Below are 22,798 nucleotides of genomic sequence, written 5' to 3' on the forward strand. Positions count from 1 at the left end.
GGAAAATATTGCACTAGTGTATATCAGAATACCATTTTATAAGAAAATGATTTCTCACTTCAAAACTCAATCCATTATTTCTAACAAAAATGATCTGCAACTAATCGTGAAGTTATATTGCACACAAAATTGGTACAAAATACCAAATGTCAACAAGAGAATCTGCATGATAACAAAATGATAAGAAACGTGCCTTTTAAAATGTTATCAGTCTTTTATTTTGCCCTTTCCTATTTTCTGTTCTTTTTTTTTCCTTCTTCTTCTATTGCATTCTTGAGCAGTCCTCTCCAAAGGGATTAGATGGACCCCAGCCAGAGGCTTCGATGTGCTGCGTAGAATGTAGATGAAAGGAACTACAGGTAGCTCAGCATAGAGAATAGAGCCCATGGAGGAAAAGTTTTAAAATATGTAAATTGGCATGACTGATTCCCGTGTTCATGGTCTAAAGAGAAAGTTACAAATATTGAAAGGAAAAAATGGAAAATGAGTATTGTGTCTTGGATTAGAATTGGCTGTAGCAGTGCAAGCTGGCAAGTTCCAGTGCATGTAAATAAATATAAAAATAAGCATGTGTATAGAATGCATCTGTATGGGACTAGAGAAGTGGATCCATGGTTATATATACTTGCTGGTCTCACAGAAAATGTGGGTCCTTTTCTCAGCATCCACATGGCTACTCACAACTGTCTACAACTCCAGCTCCAAGAGATCTGATGAGTTCTCTGACCTCCTTGAGCACCAGACACACATGTGGTACACATACATACATGCATGAAAACAATCATATACATAAAGTAAAAATAAATACAACATTTGAAAAGTTCATTATCAGTGGAGAGAAAAAGAGCATGAAGCTCAATGGGTATGGAGGTGGGGATCAGAGAAGACTTGAGTAATGGCAGAGAATATGATCAAAACTATTATATAAAATTTTTGATAAAAAGTAATTAAAAAGTAAAAAGAAAGAATATGAATATGTTTTATCTAAACTATCTAAATCTGATGATTGAAACAACCTCAGGTCTTGGGTTCTAATTATCATTTTTACTAAAAAACAAAGCAAAACAAACAACAACAACAACAAACATCTTTGTGGAAACTGCTGATTCCAGGACCAGGGAAAAGGTGTCAGTGAAGACAGCTGTACCTGGTACCAAAGAGTAAGGCAAACATGTCAGTTGTGATGATAGCCCAGCACATCAAGACTATAGAGCTCTTACTAGTTGAAAGGTAAATAATTGGACACACTTTGACCAACTAAATAAATAATCATTTTATCAATTCTAGTCATTATACAACAATAACCAATGAAGATATATTGACATAAACAATATATATTGAAAGTATGGTGATGATAAGGATATATATATATATATATATATATATATATATATATATATATATATATATATAAAAGTACAGCCCACACGAAAATATTAATTCATGTTTATAATTTATGGTGGGAGAATCTTTCCATATACTAATTTTATCAGACAATCAAAGATAAAATTATAAATCAGGAACAGCCTAAAAATGTGTGAGGAGAACAATAAAGTGTCAGCCTTCATTATCCTTACACCAAATGCACAGCTGTATTCAGTTGCAAGTTAGCATTTGATGAACACATATTGAAGATCATACCACAAAATAAAAGGTGTTTAGTCTTCAAAATAACAGCTAAGGAAAGACTGGAAGGCTTTCAATATTGAATTAATATGAAGAAAGATAACACCTAAATAAAATATTTGGTTTTTATTCAGAAACTTTTTATAGAATAAATCATAAAATTGAGTGGGATCTAATAATCAATTGTATCTGTCTTTGATTATGAGAAATAAACATTAAAGTATTGTGGACAATAACAAATAATATCTGCTAATACTTCAGTTTAAAAGGAGAAATTTTACTGTATTTGAACTTCTCTCTAAGACTGAAAATGTTTCAAATTCAAAACTAACATGAGATGTGGAATTTAGAAGACCTAACTGTCTGACCTCTATAGAAATTGAGTAGACTTTTTTTTCTTATTCTTCTTCGAAGTACAATGATAAACTCTGGCCATTATATAAAGCAAAGTAAGATTCTGGAAAATGAAGAAAAGAGATGAATAGCCCAGCAGTGTAGGACCTGATTAAGGTCATGATGAGGGGTGACCTGAGTTTTCTTTTGAATCTGTGTGTCCTAGACTTGAGTGGAGGAAGATGACAAAGAAATATAAGAGCACAGGAATAACATTTTTCAATTTCAACCAAAAGCCTCGTCTAGCCACATGAGACACTTAGGAAATATGAATATACTAGACAATAACCCCATTACTCCAAATAAGAATGTGCTTCTCTTTACACTAGCAAAGACGTAGTGGTGATTTTGATTTCTGGTAACCACCAACAAGCCCCCATGACCATATAGCAAGCTAGACTTCTTCCATACCCTAACCAGAAATAATGAAGAACAGCCTTAAGAATAATAGGGGAACTACTGAAGGGACAAGAGTTCATCTACACCACCGCATCAGTGCCCGTCATGTGAAAAATCAGGACTACCCAGCAGCTACTGGGAGTTCAGCTCTAGACTATCAGTGGAACCTAATTGGAAGACCTAGATTTCTATCAACACTTGGTAATAATAAGGCAGCTTTCCCCCACTTCCTTGGGTATTTGTCACTCATTGTAAAGTGGCTACCAAGTCAGAATCTTTACAGAAATCCACATTATAACATAAATTTCCTCGGCTTCAGAAACAATACCAGTCATAATATTAATAACTATTAACTACAAAAATCTCAAATATTGAGTTACAATGATAATTGATTAATGCTAAAATGGGGATGACAACAAGATTGAAATTGTTTGGCTACGATTTTAAAACAAACCATGATAAAATTGTATCTGCAACAACTGGGAGTGTGCAACAGGAAATCAGAAAACACAGGTGAGCCTTCTGGAAATCTCCACAAGCAAACTAAAGATAAAAACAAGAATCAAGAACCAGTGAGTAATCTTGATATGAAAATCCTAATAATTAAAACAAACTTTCAGTGGGTGGGCTCAACAGTAGAATGGGATCGCAGAAGGAGGAGAGAGGAAAGGGAGTAATTTAGAAGACAGAAAAATAGAAATTGCCTGGGTTAAACAACAGACAGAAAATAAATGAACAACAAAACAATGAACAAATTAGTTAGGGCTGGGTGGCAGGAATAAGACAGAGAAGAGGACATGGAGAGAAGACAGGGAGAAAGGGAGAGAGAGAGAGAGAGAGAGAGAGAGAGAGAGAGAGAGAGAACCTGACATTTGTGTCTTTGATCCCCAAATGGAGAGGATAAAGAAGACAGACCTAATAAAGAAACGGAGTGAAAACATCTCAAATTTGATAAGACACAAGGCACAAAAACTTATCGATCCAAGATGTCAAATAAACCACAAACAGGATAAACTCAGAGAATTTGATGCCATAGTTAACATCTGAAAACTTACGACAGAAAAAAAAAAATTCTTGAAAATAGCAGAGAAAACCTTGCCTCATCTTCAGAATGAAAACAGAGTGACAGTGAGTCCTTATCTGAAAACATGGAGGCCCGAAGCAAGAGCTCCGGGGTTTATAAAGCACCAACAGGAAAGAACTGTAATGTGTTAACCCCCTGCTACCGAAGATATCTCTCGGGAGTACAGAGGAAATCTATTCTCAGATGCAAGAAAGATAAGAGAATTTGACTTAGCAAAAGTAAATAAAACAATCCTAGGCTAAAGGAATTTCTCTAAACAAAGAAGGAACATCACCATGTCACCAAGGAAGAAGAAAGAGATACCAAGAAAATATGGGTAGCTACATACAGACTTTTCTCCTCCTTCTAAGTTTTCAATCTAAGTTTGTTAGAACAAAAGTCATAGAAATATACATAAAACAAATGTTTCAGAAACCTATAAAAAGACGAAGATAAGAGTAGAACAGGAAGATTAAAAAGAGAGCGGGGATGGGTGAATAAGGTAAGGGAGGTAATAAGGGAGGGACTGCTAACACCAAAGGCCTTTTGAAAAGCCATATGGAAATCTAGTAAAATAGAGGCTTTCTAAATCATATATATATATACACATATACATATATACACACACACATATATACACATATACATATATACACACACATATACACACACACATATATACATACATACATACACACACACACACACACACACACACACACACATATATATATATATATATATATATATATATATATACATACATGAAAGGAATTTAAATGGAGTCACCATGAACGAAATGGGGGGGGGAGAATAGGATCAATATATATTACATGAAAAAAATAAATACAAATTAAAAAAATAAAATAAAACAATTCACTAAAAAAATTAGGATCCACATATGAAAGTAAACAGACAATGTTTCTCTAAGACTTGATTACCTCAATTAATACAACACTTTCTAGTTCCTTCTATTTCCCTGAATACTCTTCTTTTCTTACTGTTGTTGTTTTCTCCTCACCCTCAAATCTCCTGTTCCAGAGAGCAGATACCTGCCCTAGGTCAAGCTTTTAACCTTTCTTTGAAAATTATGAAATAAGGAAGAATAAACACTTCGTTCCTGCGGTTTATCAATTTTTTTAACTTTAGCATCAATACCTGATAAAGACAGTACAGAAGTACAGAGATCTTAATACAACTCACAAAATCACATGCAAATATTCTTTAAATATTGTCAAATAACACTTAATAATATATATAAACAATTCTACACCTTTACCAAACAGGTTTTATTCCAAGGATATAAACTTAATTCAATATTTTTAAAAATATTACTCAACATCTTATATGATATGAACTAACAAGTAAAAATCACATAATCATGTCATTTGATGTAGTAAAAAATATTTAATGGATTTTTAACATCCATTAAGCCTTTAAAACTAAGAAAAGCAGTAATATTAAGGTCTTTCATCATCTCAGTATATTAAGTACAAAACAATCAATAGTTAAGATTAGGTTTGAATGCTGAAAACTGGTTAGGAACCAGCAAGGGCATCCAATCAAGGTTCTTATTCAGCACAATGATCAAAATGCTGCCACAACTATAAGTAAAAATTGAAATTAAAAAAAGAAGAAATAGAGAAAATAATTCATGGAGACCAGAAAAGAAGAATCAAAACAGTTCATATTTGAAAATGGTAAGATTACATTCACTGTCCTAATGAGAGTTCTGTCCACCAAACCTACATAGTAGAAGGAGAGAGCAGAATCCTGCAAGTTACCCACTCAGCTCCACACATGTAGCATGAGAGTGCATGCACACCCAGAGATAATTAAGTATAAAGCATGTCACATGTTTTTTCAAGAAATTGCCTATCATAAATGTACCGTACTCACAAATAGGTCCAACAAGGGGACAGGATAGAAAAAAAAGTACAAAAATAGTTTGTGACTCTATATTAACAATGAATTCTCACAATAAAATTAAAAATACAGTAACATTTACAATCAAAAAATTGAATCACTTTAAAAACAGCAAAACATACGTAAAATTTTATTTAAAAAAATCTGTAAGACAGAGAAGCTGGGTTTGGAGTGATGATGGCTCAATGGCTAAGATCACTTGTTCTTGCAGAGGATCTGGGTTCAATTCCTCCACAGACATAGTGGCTCACAACTGTCTATAATTCCAGTTCCGGGCATGCAGCACCCTCTTCTGACCTCCAAGAGCACCAGGCACAGGCATGGTGTGCAGGCATAATTTGACTAAAACCCTCATCACATGAATGAAAAAAAACCTGAAAACAAAGAGAGAAAAAAAATTAATAAAAAATCTTACCAAAGTGATAATTCTGCTCCAAGAAGAGCCATAATAAACACATACAGCATTGAAGACCATACTTTTAAATGCCATGATCAATAAACTACTAGAACAAATAACTAACACTTAAAATTCAGTGGTGAAGGGCTTGAGAGATGCCTCCACAGTTAACAACACAGATGACTTCCAAAAGACCTTCAATCCTTAGTACCCATGTTGGGTGGGTGGCACATAAACTGCCTATAGCTGTATTGCCAGAGGAGCCAATGCTCTCTTCAGGCTTCCATGGACACACACAGGGCACACACAAAGAAAACAGATCTTAAACTCAATAGTCAAAAAGTAAACAATCTGATGAGAAGATGAACAAAGGACATGAAGATGCGTTTTACTGAAGAAGATACAAAGACGAAAAATATGCCCACCAAAATATAGCAAGTATGATTACCTACTAGAGAAATCCAATCAAACCTCAGTAAAAAATCATATTATACAAAGCAGATTGAGATACTCAATAACTTCTGTAGTACCTAGATATTAAGATATGTTTGGTTATTCAAGTTTTTCCAATCGTATATGGATCTGTCCCTTTGGTTTTATTTCCACAGTCAGCAAACACTTAAGAGCATTTTCGATTTCTTAGTCTCTTTTGCAGGGTAGACATTTTTCTTGTTCTTCGTGACCTATTTCATCTTTGAGTTTACTCAGACTAACCCTCCCTATCTATTGTCTTGTTTTCAGTGGAGTCTACTTACTTTCAACATGACTTTCAGTTTTATGAATAATTTACTTTTTTCTTCAATATTTTTCATGTACTCTCTGCCCAGGCTTGATGTGCTGTATTTTCTTACGTCTTTCAAATGCTCATTTTTTTTCCAACTTTAAATCTTTTGAATGCTTCATTAAGTTTTCCTTTTTCATTCACACTGGTCTTTTAACAAAATATTCTCATTTTATGGCATTATATTTTATGTTTAGTATTCTTTTACACTATTTATTAGTCCTAATTCCTATTTTATTATTCATATCTATCATTCCTAGTTTTATGCTCTCTTTTTTCAGAATATTTCTAATATACTTTAGACTGAGCACATCTTATATTATTAATCATCTCAGAATTAGTTAAGATCATTTTGATGAAATATTTACACAGAAGTTCATTATGGTTATGGATCAGGCAAGACTACAGGAATTCCCATGTCATACCGTTGTATGTGTAAATCATTTGGCTTTGATTTACCTCTGCCTTTACATATACCCAGAGGAAGTTCCAAATTTAGAATCTCACTTCACTGTCCAATTCAGTGAAATCCAGTCCCCTGTGAATATGCTATGCTTCTATATTTTATTAGTCACCTCCATTTTTTGATGATGTCAAATAAGGATCATAAATGTCCTATTTCATAGTCATGAGCAAATTTCCAATATGTCAAATCATTTTCTTATTGATTTAGCACAAAATATAGACCTTGCTTTGGGAAAATGGATCTCTTGGCTGTGAGAGGGATAGGACTAACGCAGCATCAGCTGATTTATTGTATGTCCAAAGTATTTTTTTGTGTGTGTGTGGAGAAAAGGGTTTATTTCAGCCCTCAGTTCTACAGCATGACACATCACTGAAGGAAATCAGGGTAGGAACACAAACAGGGCAGGAATCTGGAGGCAGGAACTGCTGCAGAGGCCATAGAAAAATGCTGCTTCCTGGTTTGATTCCCATAGCTTACTCAGCCTGTTTATTTTTTTTTTAATTTTAAAATATTCTTTTTTTTAAAATATTTTTATTTTGTAATTAATTTAATTTTACATATCATGCATGGATTCCCCTGTCCTCCCTTCTCCTATCCCCCATTCCCACTTCCTCCAAGGCAAGGTCTCCCCTGGGGAGTCAACCCAACCTGGTAGATTCAGTCAAGGCAGGTCCAGTTTCCTCCTCCCTACAAGGGTTGGGGAAAGAGAGCTTAGGGGAGCCAGAGGTCCCAGCTGGATCAGGAACAGAGTGGGAGAACAAGGAAAGAGATACCATGATAAATGAAGACCCCATGGGAATAGGAAGAAGCAGAGTGCTAGAGAGGTCTTCAGAAATCCATATAAATACCTCCACTATAGACTACTGGCAATGGTCGAGAGAGTGCCTGAGCTGACCTACTCTGGTGATTGGATGGCCGAACACCCTAACTGTCCTGATAGAACTCTCATCCAGTGTCAAATGGAAGCAGATGCAGAGATCCACGGCCAAACCCCAGATGGAGCTCCAGGAGTCCAATCGACGAGAGAGAGGAGGGATTATATGAGCAAGAGATATTGAGATCATGATCGGAAAAAGCACAGGGACAAATAGCCAAACTAGTGGAAACACATGAACTGTGAACTAATAGCTGAGGAGCCCCCACAGAACTGGACCAGGCCCTCTGGATAAGTGAGACAGTTGATTAGCTTGAACTATTTAGGAGGCCCCCAGGCAGTGGAGCCAGGACCTATCCTTGGTGCATGAGCTGGCTTTTTGGAACCTAGGGCCTATGCTGAGACACTTTGCTCAGCCTTGGTGTAGGGAGGAGGGGACTGGACCTGTCCATAGTCTTTTATTAGAACAGAATATATATAGGAGTATAGCAACACTCAAAGCTGAAGGAAAAGATATAGCCATAACTATGCGTGAAGTGTCTCTAAGATGCCAACATACAGGCAGACACTGAAAAAAATTATGGTAGCTACAATACTCATGTCCATTTCTAAGGGTGAAAAGGGAGGATACAACAGGAAGAAGCCTCATCTGCATACCGACATCCAGCTCATTATGAGAACAGAAGAAATAGAGGGACTGATTCACTCCCTGGATGAGTGCAAGAACACCTCCATATATCTATTTCTATATCTCTTTCTCTGACTGTGAATCAGAATATATCTCTCAACTACTGCACCAGAGCCTGCCTGCATGCCATCATGCTCCCACCATGATGATAAGGGACTTAAGTTCTGAAACGGTAAGCAAGCCCTCAAGAAAATGCTTTCTCTTATAAGAGTTTCCTTGATCAAGGTGTCTCTTCACAGCAATAGGATCCTGACTAAGACAACTGCATTTTCCTTTCCACCAACTCCTCCAAGATTTTCCCTGCCTCCCTATCCACCCAGCTTTTCTGTTTCTCTCTGTATGTCTCTCTGTCTCTGTCTCTCTGTCTCTATATCTATCTTTCTCTGTGTCTCTCTCCTTTCTCAAGAAAATGAAAACAAAAACAAACAAAATCAATATGTCAAAAATACCAAAACAAAACAAGAACACACACACACAAAAATCATGGAGTCTTTTGGTGTTGGCCAGTTATTCCTGGGCATGTAACCTTCCCCGGAGTGTGGTTGATATATACACTGTCACTCCAAAGGGCAAAGCTGATCGTTCCTTTCCCTGAAGGTATCAGTTGCAAATAGATTATTGGTTAGGATGGGACTTTGTGTCCACTTCCCCTTTTCAGTGCTGGGACTTTGACTAGTTTGAACTTACCAGGTCTTATTTATGCTACCACAGCCTCTGTGAGATCATATGTGTATCAGTCCTGTTATATCTGGAAGACACTGTTTCCTTTGAGTCATCTACCACCTCTGGCTCTTACAATCTCTCAGCTTCCCTACTACATAGATTCCCTGAACCTAGAAGAGAGAGATTAACAAGGATATCCATTTAGGACTGACTGTTCCAAACTCTCTCACTCTCTGCACATTGCCCAGGTATGACTCTCTCGGTTAATTGTCATCTACTGCAAAAAGCAGCTTCTCTGATGAGAGTAACCAATGCACTAATATGTGGGTTAGCAATATGTATGTCATTAGGAGTCATTTGACCTTATGTTCCTTTAGAGGAATGACAACAATATTTTCCCTTAGGCCCAACCTATCAAGTCTCTGTTATGGGTCTGTTCTCAATAATTTTCTTCAGTGTGAGGCTTTTAAAAATGATTTGTAATCTCTGCCCTGGGAAGGCAGAAATAGACAGATCCCCAGGGCTCTTTGATCATTCAGTCTAGTCACCTTGGCAAGTTCCAGGGGAGTGAGAGATCCTATCTAAAGAAATGGAGGATAACTCCCAAGAAACAACACTCAAGGTAGTCCTCTATCTTCTGCATACATGAACATTCACATCTACAAAATCACCCCAGCACACATGAACATAGACCCAGAGACAGCATGCATGAGCTTATTCGTGAACTGATACATTCACAAACCTATATACTAGGCTGACAATTCAGAAAGGTATACCACGTGTTTGGAAAATCTACCTAAGTTCCCAAATCTGAGCCATATTTTAGCGAATCTACCAGAAAAGGTGTTAGAAAGTTTGCTATATGAGACTCCTGAAGATGTACACAGATTTTCAGACAATTTTGACAGTCAGGTTCTACAACAATAGGTACTGTAGTGCTATATTTAAAACACTTACAAGAAAGCAAACATGCAGTAAGAGTTTAGATAGCATTTTAAATTGGTGGCATGGGGCAGGCAAACCTCTGGGAAGGTGAAGGACGGTGATGGCTATAAAATTCTTACTTAATTGCAGAATTAAGGTGACATGATGCTTGCAAGCTAATCAGCATACAACAATCCTTGGCTCTGATGATGTAGATGAATTTAACAATCAAAAAAGGAAAGATAAAAGGGGGAAATATGAAAGTGGAATAGCTTTATTGATCACCTTGTAGCTTTTATCTAGGATGAAAGAATATTACTTCAGATCTGATGCTGGGAGAAAACCAATGGGAAGAAGTGGTCAGTAGTTCACTCCAATATTTCTAATAGGTAGAAACCAAGGGCAGGATAACTAAGTGGGGATAAAGGAACTTCAATGCTCTGAAAAGGTTTTAGTATAAAGTAAATATTAGTATCAAATGTAACCTTCAGGAACACACAAAATAATACTCATAAAGGAAAATAACAGAATAAGAGAAATACAAAATCCCCTCCTGCAGGACAGAGACACAGAAGCAGCAGTTGAGCGGGAGCAAGAAGAGAAAGCCATCTTCTTTGAAAATGACTTTCAAAGGTCTGAGTTTGAAACTATTAATACTCCTTCAAACAACATTAACAATATTAAAGTTATCAATTGGTCAATAAAAAGGGAATGGAATAAAGGAACCTGAATATAAATTCAGTTGGAAAATGATTTCATGGAACACTAAGGCAAAGTAATATCAGAATCTAAAACTGTTTCCACCAGCTACAATTCATGGTAGTGTTGAAACAGAGACCCTGCAACTGCATGTTGGGGATGAAGCAAAGGAGTGATTATGGGATGTTCCGTCATTTCCAACATAATGAAAACTGAAGTTCCTCGCGTGGGATAAAAGAGAAACAGACAGAAGATACAAAGTAAGTAAATACCAAAGCTGAAGAGATGGCTCAGCTGGTGGAGTGCTTGTCACATGAGCATGAGGACCTGAGTTTAATCCCCACCACCCATGTGAAAAGGCAGGTTAGGAGTGCACACCTGTAACTCCAGCCCAGTAGGAGCAAAAGCAAGAGGAACCCCAGGACTCACTGGCTAGCTCAATAAGCCCCTAATGAGCTAGACATCCTGTCTCAGAAATTAAGAAGGATTTTTATCAGAAACAACACAGAAGGCTAACCTCTGGCCCCCACGTATGTGCGGGTGCACACACACACACACACAAAAGCAAGTGAAGGTTCCAGTTTTCTTCCTTTAAAACTAATGTGAAATACCTTAACAATTTTATGATGAATATATCCTGTAAATAGAGCCTGAGTCTCTTCACTGAGTCTTAGAAACTATGCCCAGATTACTACCAAAAGCATCATGTTGGGCAGATTGCAGACAGTGTACAACTAGCACCATTTCACATTGAGATGAATGGCTGGTTCAGCTTTATGTGCAGCTACAACATTTGAGTGTACCAAAAAAAGTATCAAAATTATTCAGTGGAAATTAGAGCAACCCTGAAGCCAATTTGGCATTTTCCACTATCAAATATGGGGCAATTTAGCATAAATTACCCAAAAAAATACCATGGCTTAAAATGTGTCAAATATATTTTAAGCATTAACTCAAACAAACAAACAAACAAAAAACACCCAATTGATTATTATGCTTATCATTCCTTGTCTGAATTTGAAATAATGAGAAAGAAGTGAGAAAAAAATCAAAGAATCAAACAGTTACACATACCTTGTTCATTCACTTAATCTGTATAATAGCCAAATCAAGACAAAGGGGATGTTTCTTCATATGGAAACACTCTAGCTAATAGATGAACAAGGAATGACAGAAAGAGCAAACTATCTAACTAGACCAAGAATTGATCCTGACAGTAGTATCAATGATAGCTAACAACCAGGCATCATGTGCCTTCTAAAGAAGAAGCAACTCCACTTGTGAAATACTCATGCTGGGAACATTGATTCTCAATGTGAAGACGCCCTTAGGTCAAACTGACAATTTACAGAAAGAAAGAACCTTTGCCCGCCTCCACAAGAAACAATCATCAACTCCCAGAGTACGAGAAGCTAGGTTGCAAAATAAATCATACGCAAATAAATAATTTTCTTCTATAGGTGGGAAGGAGGAGAGTAAAATTATGAAACGTTGGGTCAGATGGGGAAGAAGCCTAGAGATTAAAAAACTTGACATCATCACTCAGATGCAAAATTTCAATATCAGAAAATAGAATGTGGTATTAGGGTCTAGAGAGATGGCTCAGAGATTAAGAGCACAGGCTGCTGTTCCAGAGGACTTGAGTTCAGCTGTTCCAGAGGACCTGAGTTCATTCCCAGCATCCTCATGGCTGCTCATATCAATCCCAAGGGATTCAGTACCCTCTTCTGCCCCCACAGGCACCAGCCATCCATGTGATATGCTGATATAAATGCAAATAAAACACCCATATGCATAATAAATACTTTTTTAAAATTATGTTATTAAAACAAATTAGAACATTTTAAGAGAATTAAATTTTTTATCATCTGGCATTTGATGATAATGAAAAATATTGGAAATTTTTTTCATATTATAATTTAAGTTAACAATTATATAATATTGTAGAGACATACTAATACATTTACAAATCAGGGTGTTAGTATTAGGATGTCTGGGATTAGCTCCAAACTAATATTCCAGCGTATGTGGGTGAGAATGAGGCTAGATTGGTTTTCATTGATAACTTCACAATTAAGTGATGGCTCAGGGGATTTACCAAATGATTCTACGTATTTTGTATAATTTTGAAATGTTCTACAGTAAAAGTCTTCTGAGAAATTGTGAGAAAGCAAAGGAAGAATGATAAAATGCTTCTTGACCATCATTTTTAAGTATGTTTGTTTAATTTAAAGTAAAACATACTTGAAAGAGTACTGTTATCAAATAAAGTGATCTGTCTTCTGTCCCTCTCTGTCAGGAACAAATTACTTCAGGTAGACTATCCCAGAGGAGATTATCACATACCTCAGGCTACAGTAATCAATTCAGAAGGAGAATGAGACACAAAGAGAAACAACCAGAGTGAGTTCTAGCAGCTGAAAGGGCTCTGCTTATACCTGCTGTTCACGAACTACACACAGTTTGCACATACATCCTCTGTAGCTGAAAACCAAAATGTAAAGGAGTCCTGTTCCAGGACTAGGGGAGCCCAGAAAACAGCAGATCCATGACACCGGCTTACAAGTTCCAGAGGGTACCTTGAAGCCAGTTTAAACTAGAGTATCTATTCTTTGAATTAATAATTACTTTAAATTTGTATTTGTTCTTTGACAATCTCATACATTTCAAAAGGTATTTTGATCATATTTACCAGAGATTACCTTCTCTTATCAGCCGCTACTCCCTCTGAAAACCTTCTTCTTTCCAACAACCAGCCCCCCTTCGTATATTTTTTGTTTGTGACCAACTGACTTTAATTAAGGTAGCTTGTATGAGCACAGGAGGGTGGGTTATATACTGAAACATGGCTAACTGACTAGTGGTCTTGTCACTGATGAAAGTGCTTCCAATTCACCAGCAACCATTGGTAGCCAATAGCTCCTCCAGAGGAGTGGAGTTCCCAAACTCAAGAACAAGGGAATCCGTGGCTGATATGCAGAACTGAATTGTATTGTAAAATAAAATAAAAAAAATGCTAAAAGGCCCAATTTTTTCAGGCATTGTACAGGTAACCTCGGCCACTGTTGAGTTCTCAGGTACACTATAATGCCATATCCAGAAGACAAGATTTCACACCACTCCTCTCAACATGATATCTCATACATTCTTTCTGTCCTTTCTTCTGTGATATTCCCTAAGCTTTTGATATCTATGTCCCTTTTAGGCCTAACCTCTCAATTGTTATTTATTCTCAGCATTTTGACCAGTTATGAGCCTCTTATTAAATGCCACCCACTACAAAAAGAAGCTTCTTATGAAAACTGAGCATAGCACCCATCTGTGGATGTAAACATAGTATTTTGAGGCAGTTTGAAAACATGTCTATGTAAGGAAACAACCCTAGTAGATTTCCCCCAGGGCCTATTATAGCCACATCCATGAGCTTTTTAAACAATTTTACAGCTCTAGGCATAAATTCTTTCCCATGCAATAGGCTTCAAATGTAAGCAAAAAGTGGTTGGTTAAACTGGTAACATACATGCCACCAGTGCACCAGAATGTGTGTCTTGCCTAGCACATCAGTATTATAGCAAGGTCCATAGCTAGATAGGAGCATTCATTGATGGAATTGGGATTCCAGTAACCTCCATAGCACCTCCCAGCACTATGAAAGCGAGCCAGCAGGAAGGAAACCTCCCTCTCAGTTCCACCTTGATTTCATATAGTGGTTTCATCAATAAAATCTTAGCATCTAGTTGTGATAGCCAATTAAGAGCAACAGAAATAATCTGTATCATTCCAGGAACTTCTACAATCTCCCTGATCAGCAACTCATAGGAGGAATCCCACTCAAAAGTGATTTGTAAAAATAGTTTTTAATTAAATCTCCACAGAGTTGGGTCAAAGTATTTTTTAGCATTGTTGGATAAATCATAAGGAAATGTGGGCTGGAACATGGTACAGTTATGGAGAGTTGCAAATGCATGCAAAATTACTCATAGAATGTAGCTCAATCACAGTGGCAGACCCGAGAGAAGAATGTGGTCTCCCACAATTGTGTTCTCTCCCAATCAGCACTTTATCACAATTGGATCAAGGTATACATGCCATGCTTATTAATTTTTATATGAACAAATCTGAGAGTCATTGACAAATTATATAACCTTAAATGAAGATTTAGAGACATAATATCTTGAAAAATGAGCTGCTATTGATGAGATTTTATATGTGTAAATGAATAGCTGAAGGCAGTAACAGGACATAAGCTATGAAGACTGTTAGCTACTGCTGGCCAAAAAAATGCCATTGTGTCTCCAGCTATGGACTAGCCCCAGCACCTGGGCCCAGCACTAGTAGCACACTAGAAACTAGGCCTGCACAGATGCCAGCCAAATGCCAGGCCATGTCTGTAAGCATCGCTGTTGTCCTGAGTTCTGCCAAGAAGGCTGGAGAGGTGTAGGCAGACCTCACAGTGAAAGCTTAAACATTCTGCCTTTCAATCTAGAGTCTGGAAACCCAGAAAAGCCTGCAATTGTGCAACATCTTGCAGCTAGGATCAAGAGCTTGATGGAGATTATCAACCATGCAACTAAGCAGAAAGTCATCATGCCAATGAAGTCAATCAGTGATGTCATACTTGGAGTAGGGGTCAGTTACAAATGAGACACTGTGAACTCTGTTTTTCAACTGAAGAGAAAACTGGAGTATGGACCTAGGATATAATATCTGGTATTTATCACTTTTAGATCAGTCACCTCTGGGGTCTTCAAAGTGGAAAGTAAAATCTGTAGCCAAGTACAAAGCAACCCAAAACTTACCAGAGAAGAATCCCTCAAAAAGATCTCACTAAAACATCTAAGAAATTAAACATTCAAGAGAATATCAGCCTGGGAAGGAAAGACATTGCCTCTTGCCTATGGAAAGGCAGAAGAATCACTTTCCCTAGCCTTGAGGGAATTTCCTTAAAGAATACCAAAGCTTTTCTTAAGGGTCTTCACACTGTATTTCTTTCCCTGTATTGATGGCCAACCTATATCTCTCTATATGACTCTTATGGTTAAAATTTGTTTAAAAAAAGCAACATCAAATTAAACATTTTTGTCCTAAAGTTATTTCATGTTGTAACTTTTAATACATTTTAGTCCTAAGTCCATTTTGATATGCTATAATTTGTTCTTTAAGGAACGATATTTTGGGTGCTTTTTCTAATGTTTAAAATTGGAAATTTTGAAAAAAATAATAACTAAAAGAGTCGACTCCATAGACACAGAAAAATAGTGTAGCAGCAGATCATATGGGCTCTGGGATCTTGGGAATTCAATTTGATTCAGGTTTAACAGATAACTATCAACAAGGGAATATATCACAAGAACAGTTCTTAGAAGAGCAATCTTCACAAAACTAAGTTAGCAGTTCAGCTGTCAAGGTTCTCTAGAGTAACGGAACTATAGACTATATGTGTATATGTATATATATACATATACACATGTATGTGTGTATATGTATATATGGGATTTAACAGAGTGGCTTACAGGCTGTGTTGTCCAGCTAACCCAACAATGACTGGTTATGAACAAGAAGTCTAATAATCGAGTAGCTGTCTACAGTCCATGAGGCTAAATGTCTCAGCTGGTCTTCAGTACACACTGGAATTCCAAAGAAGTAGGCTCTAAAGCTATTGAAGGAATGGCCTTGTTAGAGAGCAAATGGGAAAGAGGAAAAAAAGCAAAAGTTTCCTTCTTCCATATCCTTATATAGGTTTCCAGCAGGAGGTGTGGCCCAGATTAGAGGTGGGTTTTCCCAGCTCCAATGATCTGATTTAATGGTGTGTTTTCCTACCTCAAAGATCCAGATTAGAAGTGGATCTTCTTACCTCAAATTAAGCAAAAATTAAGCACAGGTGTGCCCTCCATTTTGGGGTTTTAGTTAATTCCAGATGTAGTCAATCTGACAGCTGAGAATAACCATCACAGTTGTGTTTTGCTCTTTCTACATAAAATACAGACCAGACCTGTGTCTAGTTCTTATAAACACATTCAAGGAAGATTCTACAACAGAGAATGTTGCATATGAGAGAGACAGTTACCGAGAAAGCAGAAAACGAGACTGCTGACCCCAGACCATTTCATCTGAGTTCACGCCAACTTCCTGTTTATTGCAAGAAGTGAAGCCATGATGGAGAAAAATCACACACACACACACACACACACACACACACACACACACACACACACACACACACATTGTGTGTAGGTTGAAACTGTGACTGGGGGATGGCAACTGCAGAAGTAGAGATTTAGATTTAGAAAGAGGAATAGTTTTTTAAAGATCAGTGTTGCCTGAGTCAGTTCCTTTAAGGGACAATGAACTTTCTAAACTCTGAAATAGCCATCATATCGCTGATTTAGACTTTGAGGAAGCTCCTCCTCCAGGAAAGGCAGAACACTGAACCAAATGACCTTCATTGGCCTTTCATAATTTAATGTTGCATTATTAATTATACTAACACGTACAAGATTTATGAGACTTTTATCAGCTTTTCTATAGAACACATACCTATTTTCTATTATCTATTTATGAAAAAATAATTGAAAGGCAAGAAAAACTCTCATCTTCTTATATTTTTTTTCCTGCCTGACAAAGTACTCTTCACCTTCTGATTTTTCAGTCTACCTTAGTCAGCTAATCCACCCAGCATGCCATTGTCACACACTTGGTAACATCTCATGTCCTGGCCAAATTCTCCATTAAACTCTTCCAGTGTGTGACTCAGCAACTTCCTAATTGATTAAAGTCCCTGCCTCCTTTCTTGCCAAGCAAAACTTCATAACAAATATATGAATCTGTTCCACCAAGCATCAGCTGAAGACAAGCTCTTTTCACACGGGGAAAAAGAGACTTAAGGTGACCCAGAGTTGGGATATCTTATCTCTTGGAAACTTAAATGTGTGGCTTACTGCCTAGAATGGAATCAGAAACATATCTTTTCCTCAGTGCAGCAAAGTATATTTTGCCAAACTTAAGTTTTTAAGATGTACCCTTCATAGCACTGGTTTCCCTCACACTAAGGTATGATTATCAATCTACTTTTCATCATCGCTGTATTGAGTGGCTACCTGTCACATGCTGTGAATAAAAAATAAGGCAATCATCATCTTGATCCTCATGAAGTCTACGAGCTAGTTGACGACACAGACATCAGGGCAGTATTTATAATATACCATAACCCATGAATTTTGAATTGTGATAACCACTACAAAGGGCCACTGTATCACACCTTGAGTGAATATTAATGATGGAGTTGGACCTTGTGAAGGTCAGAGACTGCTCCCCAGTGAAGTGACCCTGAAGACTCTCAGTAATAAAAAGGTATCCCCATGGCTAAAAGGACAAGAAAAAGAATGCTAGGGGTGCAAAATTGCAAAAGTTTTCTAGTAAGACTAAATTGCATAATAGACTAGAACTGATCTGTGTAGCTAGGACTCACAGGGGCAAAATAATAAAGAACTTGCCACAAGGTAGCCTTTAAAATAATCATTAAAAGTAGGTCCTCATACATCCTTTATTGGGAGAGTAAAGACTATAACTCTTGTGGGAATGTCATGTGACATTGTCATGATCATCTGGCAAGAGAAAATATGTGTTGATGGAGAGGAAGCCACTAGAATTGCTGTGGTGTGATTCACTTGGCCCATTTCATTGGTTTTACTGTGGACATGATAAAATTCATTGTCCATAGGAGATGATAGACTTAAATAGATTGAAATATTTCTTCTATCTCTGTATTTAAATACATTGGTGGTTTTATTTTTTAAAGTATTTTCTGATTTTAAGTCTGTGTTAGAATTCTCCAGAGAAATAAATAGGAAATAAACCAACACAAGATAGAAATCTTTAAAAAAAAAAAAAGGCCTTTATTTTAATGGCATGGACTATGCAGTAGTGGGAGATGATAAGTTCAAAAGTTGAGAGTAGGCCAGAAGAGTAAGAATTCTGGCAAGGTCTCTATGCAAGTTCTGAAGCAGAATTCCTTCTTCTGCATAAGATGTTTTGGCTCCTAGGGCCTTACCTGATGAAATTAGGTCTATTCACATTATTAATGTTAGGGTGTTGTACCTTAAAGTCAACCGATTATACGTTAATACCATCTAGAGAATACCTTCACCATGACAACTGGACTCTACCGACAAGCAGCTGGTTCCTATAGCCAACCCTAGTACACAAGGAAAATTAATGACTACATGGGCCAGATATAAATCCATCTTTTCCTACTTTAGGGGATCCCACTAAGTTTGGCATTTTGACAGCTATGAACAAATTCATATGAATCTTTTTGTAAACCATTTGCCTTAATAAATTAACTTCACTAAATATCAGCTTAGTTTAGTCCTCATACTTCCCCTAGGTGTGTGTGTGTGTGTGTGTGTGTGTGTGTGTGTGTGTATGTATGTATGTATAAAGTGTGTATACATATATTGATACAAAAGATATATTGCCATATCTTTCCTTGCCCTAGGCCCTCTACTATGTTTGATGGTCTCTTCTAAGAATCGCAAGTTTCTTGGATTTATTGAAATAATACACAGAGTAAGACTAAGGAACTCTGAATTACATTAATTTTAATTCTCACCTTGGTCTGAAATTAGTTTACCAAGATCAGAGTTCTCACTACATGATATTAGTCTGGTCAACTCTAAGCACAGTTGCTCAAAAGTTTAGTGTCAGATGATCCCTAATGAATGAGAAGGAGTGTTTACTTCTATGCATAGCTTTCCTTAGGCTTAATCTTGTCAAACACCTAGATTCTTGGTTTTGTGTTCTTATATTTTAGTTTATTTTATGTGAATTGGCTAGGAATAAGTAGGACCACCATCATAAAAATATGTGTGTGTGCCTGTGTGTGTGTGTGTGTGTGTGTGTGTGTGTGAGAGAGAGAGAGAGAGAGAGGGGGGGGGGGGGGAGAGAGAGGGAGAGGGAGAGGGAGAGAGAGAGACAAAGAGAGAGAGAGAGAGAGAGAGACAGAGAGAGAGAGAGAGAGAGAGAGAGAGAGAGAGAGAGAGAGAGAGAGAGAAGGTGCAATGGATATGTCTGGCAAAAAAAAACATAAGACACATTTCTTTTGTTTTCTACTTTGAGTGTTTATTTAAATATTGTGTCCCACAAATCCCCACAAATACTCATGCAAGCACAGTATGAGGTTAGTGCATGATGGTAGATATTTCCATGGTATATAGAGAATATGCATTTGTAGGGTGAATGTACTATGTCTTCTTAAGATGCCAAATCCACTATAACATTTGGAGGAAAAAAATGTCTACTGGAAAAATAATTAAATCTAATTTTCATCTCTTTTCAATACTTTTATTACCTTCATCAATGAATTCTATCTTTTTAACTCTTTTTATTTGAAAACTGCCAGAATGAAGCCTAATTATTTGTATGCTAATAAAAATAACTTGTAAAAATGAAAATATTAGCTATAAAAATGGATAAAGTAGAACGGGGATAAGGTGTCCCCTCTATCCTAGGCCTGGGGATGTGCAGGAAAGCAGGAGAGTAGTGAGTGCCTAGGAGCAGCCATCAGCTGTGCTGTGGGCTACCTGCTTATCCCCACCACAGACCTTCCTATTGCTTAATACAATCATCCAAAGTCAGCTGTCCATTGCTGTGCAGACATGATCATCAGGAATCCCTGCCCAACTCAAGTTGAAAAAGAAGCAAGAGTACAATGTTAACAGACCCCACTCTTCTTATGCTAGGTCTCACTGACCTGGATTCAAGGCTGCTGAACTCCCCCATCTTTTGGCTTTATCGGGGATTGATTTTAGGAATATGTCACACTGCAATTTTTGCTCAGCAACCAGAATCCAAAACACAAACACACGAGGCATAAATCTGCAGCCTAATCTCTTAAAACAAATATTATTATGGAATAGGCTTTCAGGGTCACCAGAACTAGCAGGTAAAACATAAATAAAAATCTATTGTTGCAGCAGACTTCAGAGAGTGCCCCTCAACTCCCAGGTGCACCTGCTCAACATACTCTGCCTCTCTAAATCCTCTTTGGGAAAGCCTCAACAGGATGAGCTCAGTGATCAGCAGAATGATGGTCTTTTGTCACAAATTCCACCAGCCTAACCCACAAACAATGAAGCTCGCTGGTCTGTAACTCCTGGGTTCCCAAGGGGCTCTTCTCAGTCATTGTTGGGAGCTGCTTTGACAATCTCACAGCGGAGTGGCTTGTTTATGGCAACTTGTGTATTTATGCCAGTGACTTCACAATTTCACTCCTGAGTTCCTTTAAATGTCTCTCAATAAGTCATTAACAGAATTGGGCCTAAGGGACCTGAGAGATGCTGAGAACATAGGACAAGAAAGGACTGAGAAAAGGAAGAAAGAGAGAGAAAAGGAGGAGACAGAGGAAAGTAGGAAGAGAAGTCAAAAGAGGAGGAAGAGGAAAAGGAAGTGATGGTAGCATCAGAAGAGACAGAATCCTCACCAATTACTAGCATCTGGAGAAACAGTGCCATAAGCCGGACATTCAATAGGTCTCAAGTGCATAGACCCATACAGAAGAGAGGGAGATTGTGAAGTTCAAAAGGCCAGTGACAGTGTGCATGGGCACACAGTCTGCAGTTAGGATTTTGGAAGGTAGGGAAGAAAGAGGCACACACTGGGGAAGCAGAGCCCTGGCTATGTTGCAGAAGCAGTTGGGCAGTGGGTTCATAGTCTTGTCACATATGTCTCACTTGGTTTCTACTGAACCTGACCAGTAGGAGCTACACACAGCAAACAGATGTCATTCTAGGCAGCAAATTTAAGGGCAGGTGGAACAAAGGCATTTCCCATGAAATCAAAATGCAGGATAGATGGTAGCAAGCCAAGTTATTTATCTTCATCTGGTTTTTCAATTACATGGAGAACACCCGTAGCATTTTCAGGAATGTGATCTAGCACATCTGATCTGTCTTTGTTAAAAGATAATTTGAGATTGGTGATTCCGTTAAAGTCTTCCTCAGAAAGCTGCCAAGCAATGACTTTATTTATTCTCACTGGTCCCTTCCATTCTCCAGCACGCCTTCACACCACAGCTGCCAAGAGTGTTCCTCTCTGGTTTTGGGCCTTGGATGTTGTCACAGGAATTATTCCCAGCACTAGAGTCTCCTATAGATTTTTTTTTTTTAATGAATCATATTTTGGCTTGTCTCTTTTTCCCATTCCCTGACATCTAAAATGCTGGACTACCTTTCTCCAATGTCTTCACCCTTCTCCTTTCTATAGACAGTTTTCTTCTTTTCAAAGTGTATTTCTAAAGGTTTCCTGGCTTCTATAAATTAGTTACTTTCATTTTTTTTCCTTGTAAGGTGTCCCAAATGTCTTCTTTCATTATTTTTTTTCAATCTCCAAATTTCAAATTTTCGATAAATATTGATTTATCTTATTTTTCATTACCCATATGATAGGGGGTTGAGTTTTGGGATCTCTGTGGATGAAGAAAGCACAGGCTTTTTTTCCTTATCAGTAATCAAACCAATACAGACAGTTCCTTTGTGAACTGAAAGTTAGCCCATTCTAGCAAATAGATATGGACCATCTAGAGGTCTTGTTTTAACTTAGTATTCTTACCCTGGATTGGCTGCTTAGGGTGGACACTCATAATCTCTCCACACTATTCCTCCATCTCATTAGTTCCCAAGTCACAACTACTGCAGATACTGTACATTGATTTTACATTTTTGTAACTTTGTTGGTCAAGACTTACCCATCACATAGCCTCATCCTTCATCCTATTAATCACTCTACATGCTCTTACATTTTTATCCTGGAAGCCACACATTCATCCAACAATTAACTAAGAAGCTCTTATATGTCAGGCACTGTGCCAAGCCCAGGCAGACCTGGCAGTCGCCAGGAAAGA

This window comes from Peromyscus eremicus, chromosome 12 (genome assembly GCF_949786415.1).
Source record: "Peromyscus eremicus chromosome 12, PerEre_H2_v1, whole genome shotgun sequence".
NCBI lineage: Eukaryota > Metazoa > Chordata > Mammalia > Rodentia > Cricetidae > Peromyscus > Peromyscus eremicus.